Source organism: Maylandia zebra, linkage group LG12 (assembly GCF_041146795.1).
Source record: "Maylandia zebra isolate NMK-2024a linkage group LG12, Mzebra_GT3a, whole genome shotgun sequence".
Lineage (NCBI taxonomy): Eukaryota > Metazoa > Chordata > Actinopteri > Cichliformes > Cichlidae > Maylandia > Maylandia zebra.
This window is the reverse complement of record NC_135178.1, coordinates 10,745,712-10,759,687: the sequence shown is the minus strand read 5'-3', so window position 1 is coordinate 10,759,687 and position 13,976 is coordinate 10,745,712. Positions and strand designations below refer to the sequence as shown.

At 40.2% G+C, this 13,976-nt stretch overlaps 1 protein-coding gene across 1 annotated transcript in view; it reads left to right on the top strand.

Moving 5' to 3' along the window:
• The window catches only part of si:ch211-158d24.2 (multiple epidermal growth factor-like domains protein 9), a 44,445-nt gene that overhangs the window by 13,339 nt on the left and 17,130 nt on the right, over nt 1-13,976 (top strand). The window lies entirely within an intron of this gene.

Sequence of the window (13,976 nt, the reverse complement as noted above, 5' to 3'; positions counted from 1 at the left end):
TATTTCTGTGCTGTGTCTCACTAGTAAATCAGATAAGCTTTGTTTACATATTTACTGCTTTTCTGACTAACTGTGGTATAAAACGCACATGTCAACTGTATCTCTGTATAGAATATAAGGGGGGCTGTATTTTAGCATTTTTTCAGCTTGTTTTGGTTCAGCCTTACTGCTTGCTCCAACAGTGACCAGCAGAAATAGATGTTTACATTGCCCAGAACCACATTGCTAGTATTTATCAGGTAAAGTTGAGTATTTTGTTAACTGGTGAAGGACAAAACAGAGAGAGTCAATTCTGAAGCTGTTTTGGTGTTAAACATGGTTTCTTGACTGTTGTGTGTATAAACAGGCAACAACTCTGGTGGATTTGGCATAAAAATGCAGAGCCAGATAAGCAAGTTAATTATTATTTTTTCCCTGTATACATAATCACAGCCTAGACTTTCAGGTAAGGGCAGAAGTGGCTGTTGATCAGAAGGTACAGTGGTTGGTTGACCTACTGTTAACCCACGGTCAGTGTCTGGATCTTCCAGCGTGTTTCAAAGTGAAGTTGCCCCTATGTGTCCATCAGAGTGCAAGTGTGTCCTTCTTGGATGAAGTGCTTATAAGACATAGAATGAAAGCATTGTATGAATGTGGATGGCAGGAAGATTGTAGTAGAAAGCTCTTTAAGCGCTCAGATTGTATGGGCCAGTCCACTTGATCATTAGCCAATGGCATGACTTTGTATTTTGATAAGTAGGGTGAGCCTTTTTTCTTTTTCGTTGTATTGTCCTGGAAAATTGGGAAATGGGTGCAGTGATCAGTTAAAACGTGCAAACATAAATGGAAATGCAGTGTATAAGGTAAAGCGTGAAAGTCTAGACCAGGGGTAGGCAACCTTTCTGATGAGTGCCATCTAAAATTTCCTCAGAAGCCAGTGTGCCATATGATTGCATTAGCAATAAATTTAATAACGCTCTATATTAACAGTTACACACTATATAGAACCACTTTATAGAATTATATTTGTTTGCAGATGCTGGCAGCTATCAGCGAATAGTTATCAGCTATTTTGAAACAAAAAAAAAAAAGACACTTTTTATCCATAACAGCAAATGAATTGTACAACAGAAAATACAAATTGTCATGAACAGCTGTGTGCAGGCAGGAGTAGTGGACCCAAAGTGCAGACTCACGGTAGGCAAAAGTGTATTTCAAAACTCAGCTTTTAATGCTGGATGGCAAAACGTAACAAAAATCCAAATAAACTTACATAAGCAAGCAGGCAGCCAGACCACACAGCATATATGAGGGTAGATCACAACACTGACACAGAGAAACACAGGGCTTAAATACACAGAGGGAGCAATCAGGGAATGGGTAACAGGAGGGAAACACAGCTGGGGCAGCTCTTCTCTCCACACACACATTCACACACTGGTGATGACAGCCGCCCTGGGGCGCACTGACAGAGGCAAGGCTGCCGGACACTGGCACCACCGGGCCCTCTCACCACCACCAGTAGGCAACGGGTGAAATGTCTTGCCCAAGGACACAACGACCGAGACTGTCGGAGCCAGGGCTCAAACCGGCAACCTTCCGATTACAAGACGAATGCCCAACTCTTGAGCCATGATTGCCCCTACTAATGTTTCTAATGTTTAGATTTAGACTCTGGCGAGGCCAGTCGATGACTGATAGTGTTTCATTGTGTGTTTTTTCTATCCAGGTATCCCTTTACTGCATTGGTGGTGTGTGTGGGATCATTGTCATGATGAAAAATTAATCTGTTACTGTTCAGATTTTTCCTAGATTGTGTTCCATGGTGCATCAAAATCGAATGGGTTTTTCTCCCACTCCCAATGCTACAGCCTGAAATGCAGCCACTAGCCACGGCAGAGCCTCCGCATGTTTTTAAAATGGCTGCAAACACTCACTGCTGTACCTCTGTCCTACTTCAAAAATGTAAAATTTGGATTCATTATTCCAGAAGACCTGTTCCCACTGATGTTCAGTGTTCAAAGAAAAACCTGAGAACAACCTTCAGAAAGACTGGAGAACTATTGCTCAAAAAATGAATTCTGACACCATGGAAGCCAATTTGGGACTAATGCTAATAAATTTTAGGACATGATTACACCTGAAAATGACCTCAAGCTTTTGTTTGAATTCTGGAGGGAAAAAAAAGGTTTCACCCATTTTGGATAAGAGAAATATTACGACTGGTCAGTACTTAACAGTAAAATCAATAAAACGAAGACATCATTCGGGCTTTCCTTTAACACTGGCTCAGTCACTGGCTTAACTTGAATTTGAACATGTTTTGCATAAAGGGCTTAGCGACAGCACTGATTTGCACGTGAGTTAACGACAGAGTGACTGCATTTAACCACCAGTTTGTCGAACACAGGGTGACTGTAGCTCAGGAGGTAGACCAGGATATCTACTAATCAGAAGGTAATCAGAATTGTTGCTGGTTTGATCCCTGCCTGCATACCAAATATCCTTGGCCAAGATATTGCAAATTGCCCTCTGACACATCCATCAGACTGAATGTTGGACAGAAAAAAGTGCTTGTATGAACTGGTGTAAATGGGTGAATAAGACATGTTGTATGAAGCGTTTTGATTGCTGAGGTTGAGTAGAGAAGCACTATCTAAGATTCTAATTGTGTCACTGTGATCTAAACTCTGAAACAAATCCTCTTTATGAGGCTACTGAGATTTACTTTGAGCCTCCATGAACCCTTTCAGGTATTTTTATTATGTAGACCAGCTGTACACATTTTGTATAGAGTGGGTTATCAGGACAAAGGCTCTGATTTGTAATGTACCTGCAAATTGGCTACAGCATTTTAAAGGAGTCTTAACTTTAGCTCCAAAACTGCTGTGACACACCAAGCTTGAACAGACTGCCTGCTGTGAATTAGTGTTTGTTATCTCTAAAGATGGGGCCGAGATGTTCAAGGGATCAGCTGTGCTCAGACACGGTGTTCATTCGCAATCATTATTCTGCTCATTGATCCAGGTTGTCTTGCTGCAGGCCTCCTGGAAGATGTCAAAATGTTACCCACCCCGGTTACTTCTCAAATCCAGTCAAAGAACACATAACAGCTCTTGTACACAGCCTTTCTACAGTCACAAGAACAGACTGGGAAAAGAAGCTGCGTGTGTGGGTTAGGAATGCGGTAAAAATAGCGGCTGTACTTTCTGCCTCTAGCCATGAAAAGGAAAGCTGCTGTTTAGAAGCTTGAGTCAGTGTCCGCAGCGTGTGGAGGATTTGTTTTGTCATGCCCCGAGAAACATGTTACTCACCTGAACTAAATCCTACTGGGTGGAGTCCTGTGATGCAACTACAGGATGTGTTTTTCATGCTGATTGAGATTTTGCGTGCACAGCACTTTCAAATGATGGTAAAGGTGGAGGCAAGAAGGTTATTTTGGGGCTCTGGGCTTTCACACAGCGCCTGGCCTCTGATAACCATCCCGGCCTAGCCTAGCCTCATTCAGGAGCTTAGCATTGTAACTTATCCAGATTAACCAGCTTTCAGACCCCCTGGCCTGCTGCTTTAGGTTTCTTTCCCATTAAGTAATGAGCTGAAGTAAAGGCAGTCTGTGCTGTGGTCATGTTCACTGAAATCACAGTGATAACAGCAGAAATTATACCAAGATTTCAAAGAATTAGTTCAGGAATTACTGACCTGGTCAAGAAGCTGGGGAGGAGTAGTTACCTTTAGGCATGGAACATGATGAGTTTCACTCCTGACAGTCATCTCATCACACCTGTAAAGTTCCTCCTACTCTCTGTCATTAACGTTGCATATTCAACCAAAGCAAGAATATAAACTGGAACATTTTAGAGAATTTACTTAATTCTGTCAGAAGATTCACTAAGAGCCCTCTTTCACATAGTCTGACATAAAGACTGGAAATGGGCTGAAAACAGTTAAACATTTCACATCTTAAGACTGCGGATTATATGACTTTGTTTATATCAAACAAGTGTTTGATATTTTAAGTGTTGCTTAAAATATTGTTGGATGAATTTTCTTACACAAGTAGGACTGTCTGCTTGCTCTTCGGAGCTGAACAGAATGCACAGCCGCATTTCCACAAGAATTAAGCTCTTAGCCCCAGAACTGCTGAAGAAAAAAATAGTATTAGAACATTTTTCTGTGCTAATGAAGCTATTCAACTACAACTCTTAAATGCTTGTGCCTAAAAAAGTTAAAAATACAAATTTCCTGAAACTTTTGGACTGACAGTGGGTTAATTAAGGCCAGGCAGGAATAATTTGCAACTATGACAATGCCAGAAAGCTCACAAGCCAACTCTACTAGAGTGACAGAGCAAGTTACACCCTTAGGAATAAGAGAGTTTGGCTGTTTGGAAAAAAAATTGGTCAGTATAACCAAACCAAAACCTTTACTGTACTTGTTGAGTTGGAATCTATTTCTTTTTAAATATGAAATGGGAAATGGTGAAACCTTGCTAAGGAAGATGTAAATTGTTAATGTTTCTTCTACATAACTTAACAATGAATAAAATGTATAGATTATGTAGATTATGTATGTCTGTTTCTCTACATAAAGATTTCAAAAACATGGCATGTGATTATGCATCAACATATTGTTCCTGTGTTGTTGGCATAATGTGATATTTAGAAGGTTGGAAACTAACAATGCTGCTTCCTAAAATGTCTGTGTACAGTTTTTAGCTAATAGCTTTTTTGGGAATTGCATTGTTGGTGCAAAACTGTCTGTCAAACTGTTATTTTTGGCATTTTTCATAGATTCAGCTTGTGAAGTGATAACATATTGTGTTTTTGTGACAAGTTGCTAGTAATTAAGTTCCCTTTAATTGGGTCTTTGCTCAGTTATTTTTCAAGTGCAGATACAGCACTGTTTCATCCCCTAGGTTAGCTGCCTTTTTTATGATTGAATGATTTATAGGTCAGTGTTGTGTCTTAACTAACACAAAATATTCCTCTGAAAATATACTGGACCCAAAAACATGTGGAAAAAAAAGAAACTGCAAACGACCTTGAAAGACCCACAGAAATCCTGTAGAACTATTGCTCTAGAGCACTTTTTAAAAGGTCTAGAAAGTCTGGCACGGTTGTCGAGAGCCTGATAGGCTTTAATGGCAGCATTTAGTTATAACACAGTTGTAGTTTCCTAAATCCAAGCGAGCAACTAAGTCTGAGCTTTGCTGTGTGAAGCAGCATTATGTAACTGCCGGACAGCCTGTAGCCCACAGCAAGTGCTCAACGCTGTGCTCTTCTGTGAGCCTCTGTTGGGGCATTTGCCGGGGTGGAAGTAGAAGATTTTTGTTGGTTGTGCTGTCATGCTGCATACACATGCTGAGTGTTTTTAAGAATGTCCCCTGCATTTCTGAGTCACTGTTTTTGTTTGCTGGTGCATTTATCTGTTTGGCTAGCCAAATATAGATGACACGACATCTCAGGCAGATGCTTAAAAGCGCCTATTTTCAGTTCTCTAAAACTTCAATTTAAATGCCAGAATTCCACATTTGTTCCTTAGAATTGAAAAGCAAGACCTTCTTTCTAGAATATCTACTTCATTTCGTTTTTCTGCACAGAGGCAGAAACCACTTTATGGAAGGTCAGTTTTTTCTTGTATAGCCTCTAAGAGAAAATAAAGCATGCCCAAGCCCTGCTCAATGAATATCTGCCACTATCCTCAAACTCAGAGTCACATGTGATCAAACTAATGAATTTATGTCAGGAAGAGGAAGTCGGGTTGGATAAAAAGAGGCCAAAGTGCCTTCCAGTACTTTGCATTTGGACTGTTCTTTACCCTGAGATGACATTAGTTGTTCTCAGTGTGAAATGATCATCTGTGTTCTTTAACTAAGTTGCAGTGGGCACACAAAATGGGGAAACGGAAATCTTTCAGCACAAGCAAACTTTTTAGTGCCTTGGGTTGTAGATTAACTCACCATTCAACAGAACTGCTGATAATGATGTGACCTCTGCTCACAGGAGGAGTGTTAAGTGTGGTGAATGCTCAATATAAAGACATTAAGCCACAGTTTGGGAAAATAAAAGATGACAAATGAATGAAAACTATATAACAAAACTAAGGGCTGGGTAAGATTGTAAAAACAAACAAACAAACAAAGCAAAAAAAAAAAAACAACAACGAAAAAACCCCCAAACTTTGCCTCACTGGAGAACAAAACTATGAAAAGTAGTTTCTGTTACACGTGAATTGTACTTCTACATCAAATCTATGCCGTAAATTATGTCACGAGTTACGCCACTGGACGTGCACCTCCCTAGAAATGCAATTCCACGCCAGGAGGAATGCCAGCCAGTTGAATGGCATTGAAGGTTCTGGTGTAGGGAGTAAAGGAGTTTCTGGTTACTATGTAAGTTAGAAGGTGGATTTCCTGCAGAAGTCTAAACCTTTAGAAATGCCATTTAAAGATTTGCATAATCACACAGGTTTCCAGATGGTTACTCCAATGAGACTCAGTCACAGCCTCAGTACCACATGGACGCTCCTGTCAGGCATCATAGCATAGCAGCTAAAATGAATAGGAACATGGCTCAATACATGAGTGGGTCACAGAAAGGAATAGGCAGGAATACAAGAGGAGCAAAACACCAGCTACTGGTAGACAGAGCAGTCGTCCCACGACTGCAAGAGCAGACTGACCAGTCTGTACTGCTTGGATTGATTACAAGAATGCTTATGACTAGATGCCCCTCACCTGGATCCTGGAATGCCTAGAATTGTACAAGATCAACAGGACCCTTAGAACCTTTATCAGGCACTTAGCAGGGATGTGGCATACCACACTAGAGGCCAATTTCAAGCCCATAGCACAAGTCACCATTAATTGCGGGATCTATCAAGGAGATGCTCTGTCCCCACTGCCCCCCAGGCCTATGCCTGAACCCCCTCAGTGAGATCATCGACAAAACTGGCTACGGATACCAACTACGGAACGGAGCAATTGTCAGACACCTCCTGTACATGGATGACATCAAGTTGTATGCCAAGAGTGAACAAGACATCCGTTCACTGATCCACACCACCAGGATATACAGCTATGACATTGGAATGTCATTTGGATTGGAGAAGTGTAGTCAGATGGCAACAAAGAGAGGGAAGGTAGTCAGAACTTAGGGGATCGAACTACCAGAAAGTAACATTGTAGACCTCAAGGACAGCTACAAATACCTGTTTGATTGGGTAACCAAAGTTTTCTTATTAAAGACAGGATAGCTTGATAGGCAGAGGAGCTAAAATGACAGGAACCTGTTGTCCTGCACTAAGACTAGGGATGGGTACCGATATCCAGCGCCATTATGGCACCGGTTCTGACATAAACGGTGGTAACCAGACCGAAAAGCAGCGCACATTTCGGTGCTTTATTTCGGTGCTTTTCTTTCCCCTGAGATGTCATACACTTTGGATTCTAGCCAATCATTTTAACTTTCCAAGAATAGTAAGCGGGCCCAGGCACGTACGTTCTTTTAGAGCAGAGCTACAGATTAAAAATGCCCAAGGCGAAGCGGTCAAAAGTCTGGCTGTACTTCACAGCAAAAGATGCAAACTCAGCAGCCTGCAACAAGTGCTTTAAGGTGATACTGCGCAAAGTAGGTAACACCTCGAATCTGATGAAACACCTGGCGACGCATAGCGTTTTTTTAAAAGCCGAGAAATCCACCGTATTTGATAGCTTGCTGCAAGATCTCACACCGAGCACATCTACTGCGGGTGTGATGCCTGTTATCGGACCCGGAGTTAGCAACATCCCCCATTAACCCGAAGAGGAGAGTCCTGGCCCTAGCCCTGCCAGTGTAGCACCAGTTCCAACCAAAGGAGGTATATTGTATCAACAGAAAAAGCTAATGATTAACATTCTGTAGAAAAAAGAGACTGCTAAAAATAAAAACATAAGAGGTTTTTGGACAAAGTTTGTTCTCCATTCTTTAAGCACCGGTTCGAGCACCGTTTAAGCACCGGCACCATTTCAAAAGTACCGGTTTGGCACCGGTATCGGATAAAACCTAAACAATACCCATCCCTAACTAAGACCCACTACAAGATGGGATTATTCTATAGTAACATAGGTGGTTGCCTTCAGTAGTTTAGTAGAATAGTGCTTACTTAAGAAAGTATTTCCTTATTTTTATTTTTACTGGAAATCTACAGCTGTGAAGAAGTAATGAGGATGATGTGCATCTTGTTTCAGGGAAGTGTTCTGCTTTTTAAACCTTTGTGACGTTCATGTGAATTGATTTATCACTTCCCTAAATACCATTGCACACTGAATACTCCACCCTCCTGCTCTCTGCTCTCTTATGGCAGTGGCAGTTATTTTGACCCATGAATAAACCAAACCTAAATATGGAGCAGAATAGGTCCTCTTTAGTGTTAATAGGACCATGTTAATTTCAGTTTGAGCCTGACTGATCAGTTAAACAATATTTTCAGCTGATATTATTACCTTATCAGTTATTAGCTAGGTAGTCTAGCAAATACAAATGTGTTTCACAGGTATTTCGGTATGCATTTCACTATTCACCAATAGTGAAATTTTGGACTTATACTAGTTTAAATAATAACTGTTTAGCTAGATTTCCTTCCCCTTTTGAACACAAAGAAATAAAGGAAATAACTGTTTTAAGCACTGTACGGTACTGGATAGCAGTCTGTGCTTTGCTGTGTGAGAATGAGGAACTTGTCAAACCTGTTTATGTTAATATTAACTAAATAACTCACCAGCAGCTGTTGTATGCGGACATATAAATATGTGATCATTACTGACCCTGTCCTAGGACACTAAGCTTCTCTATTACCCACTCTAATAGAATTCTCTCAGGGCTGGCGACTGTTTAAAGCCGAGTGACATTTGTAACTCTGTCCTTGCTCAGTCTTCTTAACAACCTTAATGAGATTCCCCTCTTTTGCTCTCTCATGATCTTGCATTCTGTCTGTCTGCAAATCATGTGATGTAAAGTGGACACACACTGTTACCCAGTTTGTTGGGTTAGGTCAGGCCAGTCTTTGACAAAAGAGCTTTAATATCATCTTGCATCTGTCAGAACACAAGAGTCAGTAGTGTATGTGGGTCAGATCCTGTGGGCAATGTCTATAAGGATTTTTTTTTTTTTTTTTTACCATTACTGTGTCAAAAAGCACCACAGTCTGTAATGAAATATTGATTTTGGCTACAGATGTTTCTGTGTCTATGTCAGGTCACTGGAGGCATTTTTGCTGTTCATCTAGCATTACTCTGCACCGATTGTGATATTTCAGTGGCGAACAGTATTATTAGAAATGACGCAGAAAATGCAAAAGTCTTTTTCCGGACTACATTTATTCAGTGTTTTATATCAGGTAGCTTAAAGGCTTAAAGGTAATGCACATTGAAAGTTTTGGTTAAAATGTCTTTAAAGAATCCTTTAGCTAATTTAATTAGGTACACAAATAATGTTTTCCTATAATGGTATTACCATTTGAGAGATGAATTTCATTGCAACCATAGTATTCTTCACATATTGCAGTTTTAAGCTGGCTCAGTCCAATGGGTATTCAATTTTCTTTACACATTTTTAGATTTAAACTTAGCAAAAGTGACTGTAGCTAGTAAATTAAAAATGGTGGCCTTTGAGGCAGCTGCTTTTTCTGTGTTTGAGAGCATGCCTAACTTTACATGGTGACCTTGATAAGTAGCAGGGGAAAAGCCTAGGTTGTCAGCATGAAATTTGAGAGAGTTCAGCAGCAGGCTTTACTGGAGGAGAGAAGAACTCCCTTTGCACTTTGCTGACCTGTTGAATGCACAAAAAGGTGTATAAAATATTTAAGGAAAACCCTGAAAAGCAGAATATTGCGTCTGTAAAGTCAGTAGTTAGGCACAGGATAGTTTCTGAGTGTAATCCCCCCTCATAAGGGCAGCTGCTAGTCCCTGCTACCCGGCAGCTCTACTGCAGGTTGTTTGAGTGCCAATAAGAAAACACATGCAACAGCAGGTTTGCGTGCCTGTGTTGACCTGTCTGTTAGCTAGACAGAAAGCTTAGGAGTGCTGACTTCCAATCGAGACCTCAGGGCACTGCAGAAGATGACTGGGGTGAGAAACCATTAGAGATTCCCAAAAAAGGAACCCTGCAATCATTAAAGCTGTTCTGCTCCCCCTGTGTAGATCCTGCTGATTCAATGATCTTAGCACAGACTAAACTAAATACTGAGTGAGTTTGGGCTTGTAAGGAGAGGAGCTGCTATACAGGCAAGTGATGGGGTGCCCCAAATTTACAAGACAAAACAAGAGCCTGTTAGTGATCTTTGTTTTGTGGTTTTAGTACCTCAGGCATTCCTGCTTCCTCCAAGCGTTTAAAGACATGGTCATCTTAAGTTAATTGGAGAATGTAAATTGGCTTTGGTTTGAGGTAGATAGAGTGCTAAAATTGAATTAAGTGCTAAATAAACGATGGTTAAATATGACTTGTAGTCTAGATGACTTTGCCAAGTGCTAGAAAAATGTGAGCATGTTACATTAAAAAAAGAGAACCTTTTCTTCCCCCTTGTTTTTGTTTTGTTTTCATGATCGTGGGAAGTGAACGTAAAACCAGACGCGCTAAGCCCTGCTATAACATGGAATATTTGGACACGTTCATACAGATGAAAGGCTAAGACGGCAAAGGGAGATCTGGCTCTGCTTTTGGTTAACACACCCTTTGAGCATTTCACTGCTCAACCAGAAAAGCAACTAAACCTGCTTAGTGTACTTCCTTGTTTATTTTTACTGAACCTTGTGGCTAACTGAACTGTCAACGTCCCCGTTACAGAGAGGACATTTGGCCTGATCCAACACAGGAGCAGCCAATGGGGCAGCGCTGGCGTGGCAGCAGCAGCAGAATGGGGTTAAGCTTTGTCGCTTATGTTATACTGACCTACTTAACACACAGATCTGACGCAGAGCAGCTTGGCCAGCACGGGGCCATGAAACTACATCAAAACAATAACAAACCCCCTCCTTCTGGCCACAGAAGACAAAGAGAGGGTCTTCATAATCTCACAAGCAGGACCACTGAGACGCAACGTAAACATTTAAAGCCTAGTTCAAACCTATGAGTTCCTATAGATTAGATGAAGCTACAGTAGACAAACAGACGGGCTGCATCGCTGTGCAATACCATGTCAATGTAAAGTCATTAGTAAAGCTGCATTAAGATAAGATAACTCTTCAGAATAACCACTTCAGAAAGATTGTGATCAAAATATAGACCACAGTGTAGAATTCTGTGTTAACTGTAACCAAAATGTTGACACTTGTTTTATCCTGTTATCCTAACACATTTTCACCATTAATCACCAGACGATTGTTATATGAATTAGAAAGCTCTTGCTAGGAATCATTGGAAACATAGTTGCAACAGTAGGAGTATAGAATGAGCCACAGTAATACAGATCAGATCAAATCTGCTGTCCTCTGTATGTTACACCATGCAAAGTGTTTGAGGTTAAATCAGAATTTATGTGACAGTTCTGACAGTGTAAGGGGCATTGCATAATGGTGGCCTTTATCAGTCAAAAGAGGGAAATACAAGAATAAACTTTGCAAGAAGAAGCTTTCTGATTATAAATCAGTCACTGGTGACATATTTATTTGCCTCTGACAGGATCCAGGATGTTTAACATCAGTCAGGCCAGGACTACCATATTAACTGAGAAGTCCCAGCACTAAAGCAAGGAGGAGGAAGTGTGTTGAAATGAGCTGAATATGTGAAGGTAGCAGGGATATGACATTTATGAACAGCAGCACTGAGAGTCTGCCAAAACACTGGCTGATGGCAAGACTCCCAGTTTGTAGCAGAGGATTATTTTGGTGTGATCATGATCCAAAAGTAATGATTTGAATCCAGCAGAACTCTTTTGGGCAGAGCATTTCCTATATACTAAAATGTGGGCACAATCAAAGTTTTTAGCACCCAAGAGAACCCTCCAGGAATGTATTTAAATTTAATTATTTCTTTTAAATGGGCAGAAATAACAGCAGAACGAATCAACCTCTGGTAGAACCCATCTAGGGGGAAGGCTGGGTTTTATTTTATCCACATGTTTTATAAACCGATTTTCAGGGACTATAGGCTATTACCTTTCAATTGAAGTATTATATTTTGGCATTACAGTTTGTCTGTTGAAAGCTTTATTTAAATTTCCAGCCAAGTTAAAACTCTTTATAAAGGCCTGGAGGTTTTCAGACCTGTTGTAGTTATTCCACAAAAGATCCCCAAAGGAAAAACGCCGAATTAGAGGTATTTTAAAAGGAGAGACAAAGCAACACAGGGCCTGTTGGATTTGCAGGCTGCACCTAAGACAGCACAGCTCTTAGTAAATGAGTCTTTATTTAGAGCTCCACACAGAGGAAGGATCACTAGAAACTGATGACAGATTGCATTGCATTGCCACAGGTCAGTGTGTGACTGACTGCCAGGCAGCTGGAGCAGAAACATGTCGGTGCTTTAAAGGAAAAATGCATCATGTTAGTTTAGCTGATTTTCCAGCTGATGTCCCTTGTAGTATTTATTACTGTACAGATGGCTATTTATTATAGCATACTTAAAAAATGTTTTAGTGTTCATTTCAGGCAGCTGCATGCTGTATAGTGTTTTTTGTTTGACATCTTTCTTTTATTTTTTCCCTCTTAGAGAAATACACATGTATAATTAGCCAAAGGTGAAAGGTTGTATTTTATACAAGGAAAAGTAAGGAATCAAAGCCAGTGGACCATCTGGCCTTACTGGGATGCTGCACATTTGATCAAAAGTCAGCTTTCAAGTACACTCAACCGCAGATCCTGATGCAGAGTGAATGTTAGAGTTGAATGATAGAACATTACAAGTTGTTTTCTTCTCAATAAAATATGGAAGTTTCAGCACATTTAAAAACAAAACTCTAGCTCCTACCCCCCTAACTTTACAAGCAGTTTTCATATTACCTGCTTCTCACAAACAGAAGGTGTAAACACGGGGTATTCTTAAGATGACCATATTAGGCGTATCCTCGCTCTCTGACCACATGCTGATTTTGCCAAAGTAGAATCTCGATTACAAACACACATCGCTGACTCATCAGGAAAGTTGCAAGCTAAAAGTTTGACCAAACTAACAGATAAAGACAGACAAATAATATTGCCCCAATAATTTGTGTTTTAGTTTAGTTAGTTTTCCAGGTTCACAAAATTCATGTTGAATCAGTTTTCAAAAGTCTAGTTTCTATAAGCCCCACACACTCGTTTATAATCACTTAAAGAAAAAAAAAAAAAGAACTTTTTTTTGTTTAGAATGGCAATGAACGTAATCTAATCTAACACAAATAATTTGGCTATTGTAAAAACAAATCCCTTTACATTTTCTGTCATTTTTTGATGAGCAAAGTATCTTTCTGTTTAGTAATAAATGGCAATTTTAAATAAATCTGTTTTTTTGTATCGTGTTTTTATTTTTTCCTTTGGCAGCTGGACATTATATCTTTCACTTGCTTGTATTAGGGTCATGATGTATCACGCTGATACTTTTTGTTAGTGCCTGATGTTTGTGTGTGTGTTGTAGCCAGAGGATCGAGGACTGTTGATCTCCCAGCCTCGTCTTCAACAGTGCCCACGCCTCACTAAGCATCGCTATGGGCCTCTTCATTTGCATTAAGTGCAGTTGTTTTAACAAAGCCTTGTTTGTATGAAGACCCACGCACACATTCATGGAAAGTGCTTCGAGTCACTTGTGATTTGCTTCAATTGTTTTGAAGTCATTGTCCCAAGATTACATTTTTGAGTCCATTGTCTGGGTTTAAGAGCTGATCGGGCTCGATTTAGCATTGTTCTCTTCCAAGGAATTTACCTCCAGTGAGCGGTGGATGAGAGAGAAAAACAAAATCTCTTCTTGACACTCACACTGTATTAATGAGCATTTGCTATTTTTAACACAGCATAATGAGAGCAAAGGTCTGATCTATGAAAGACACAT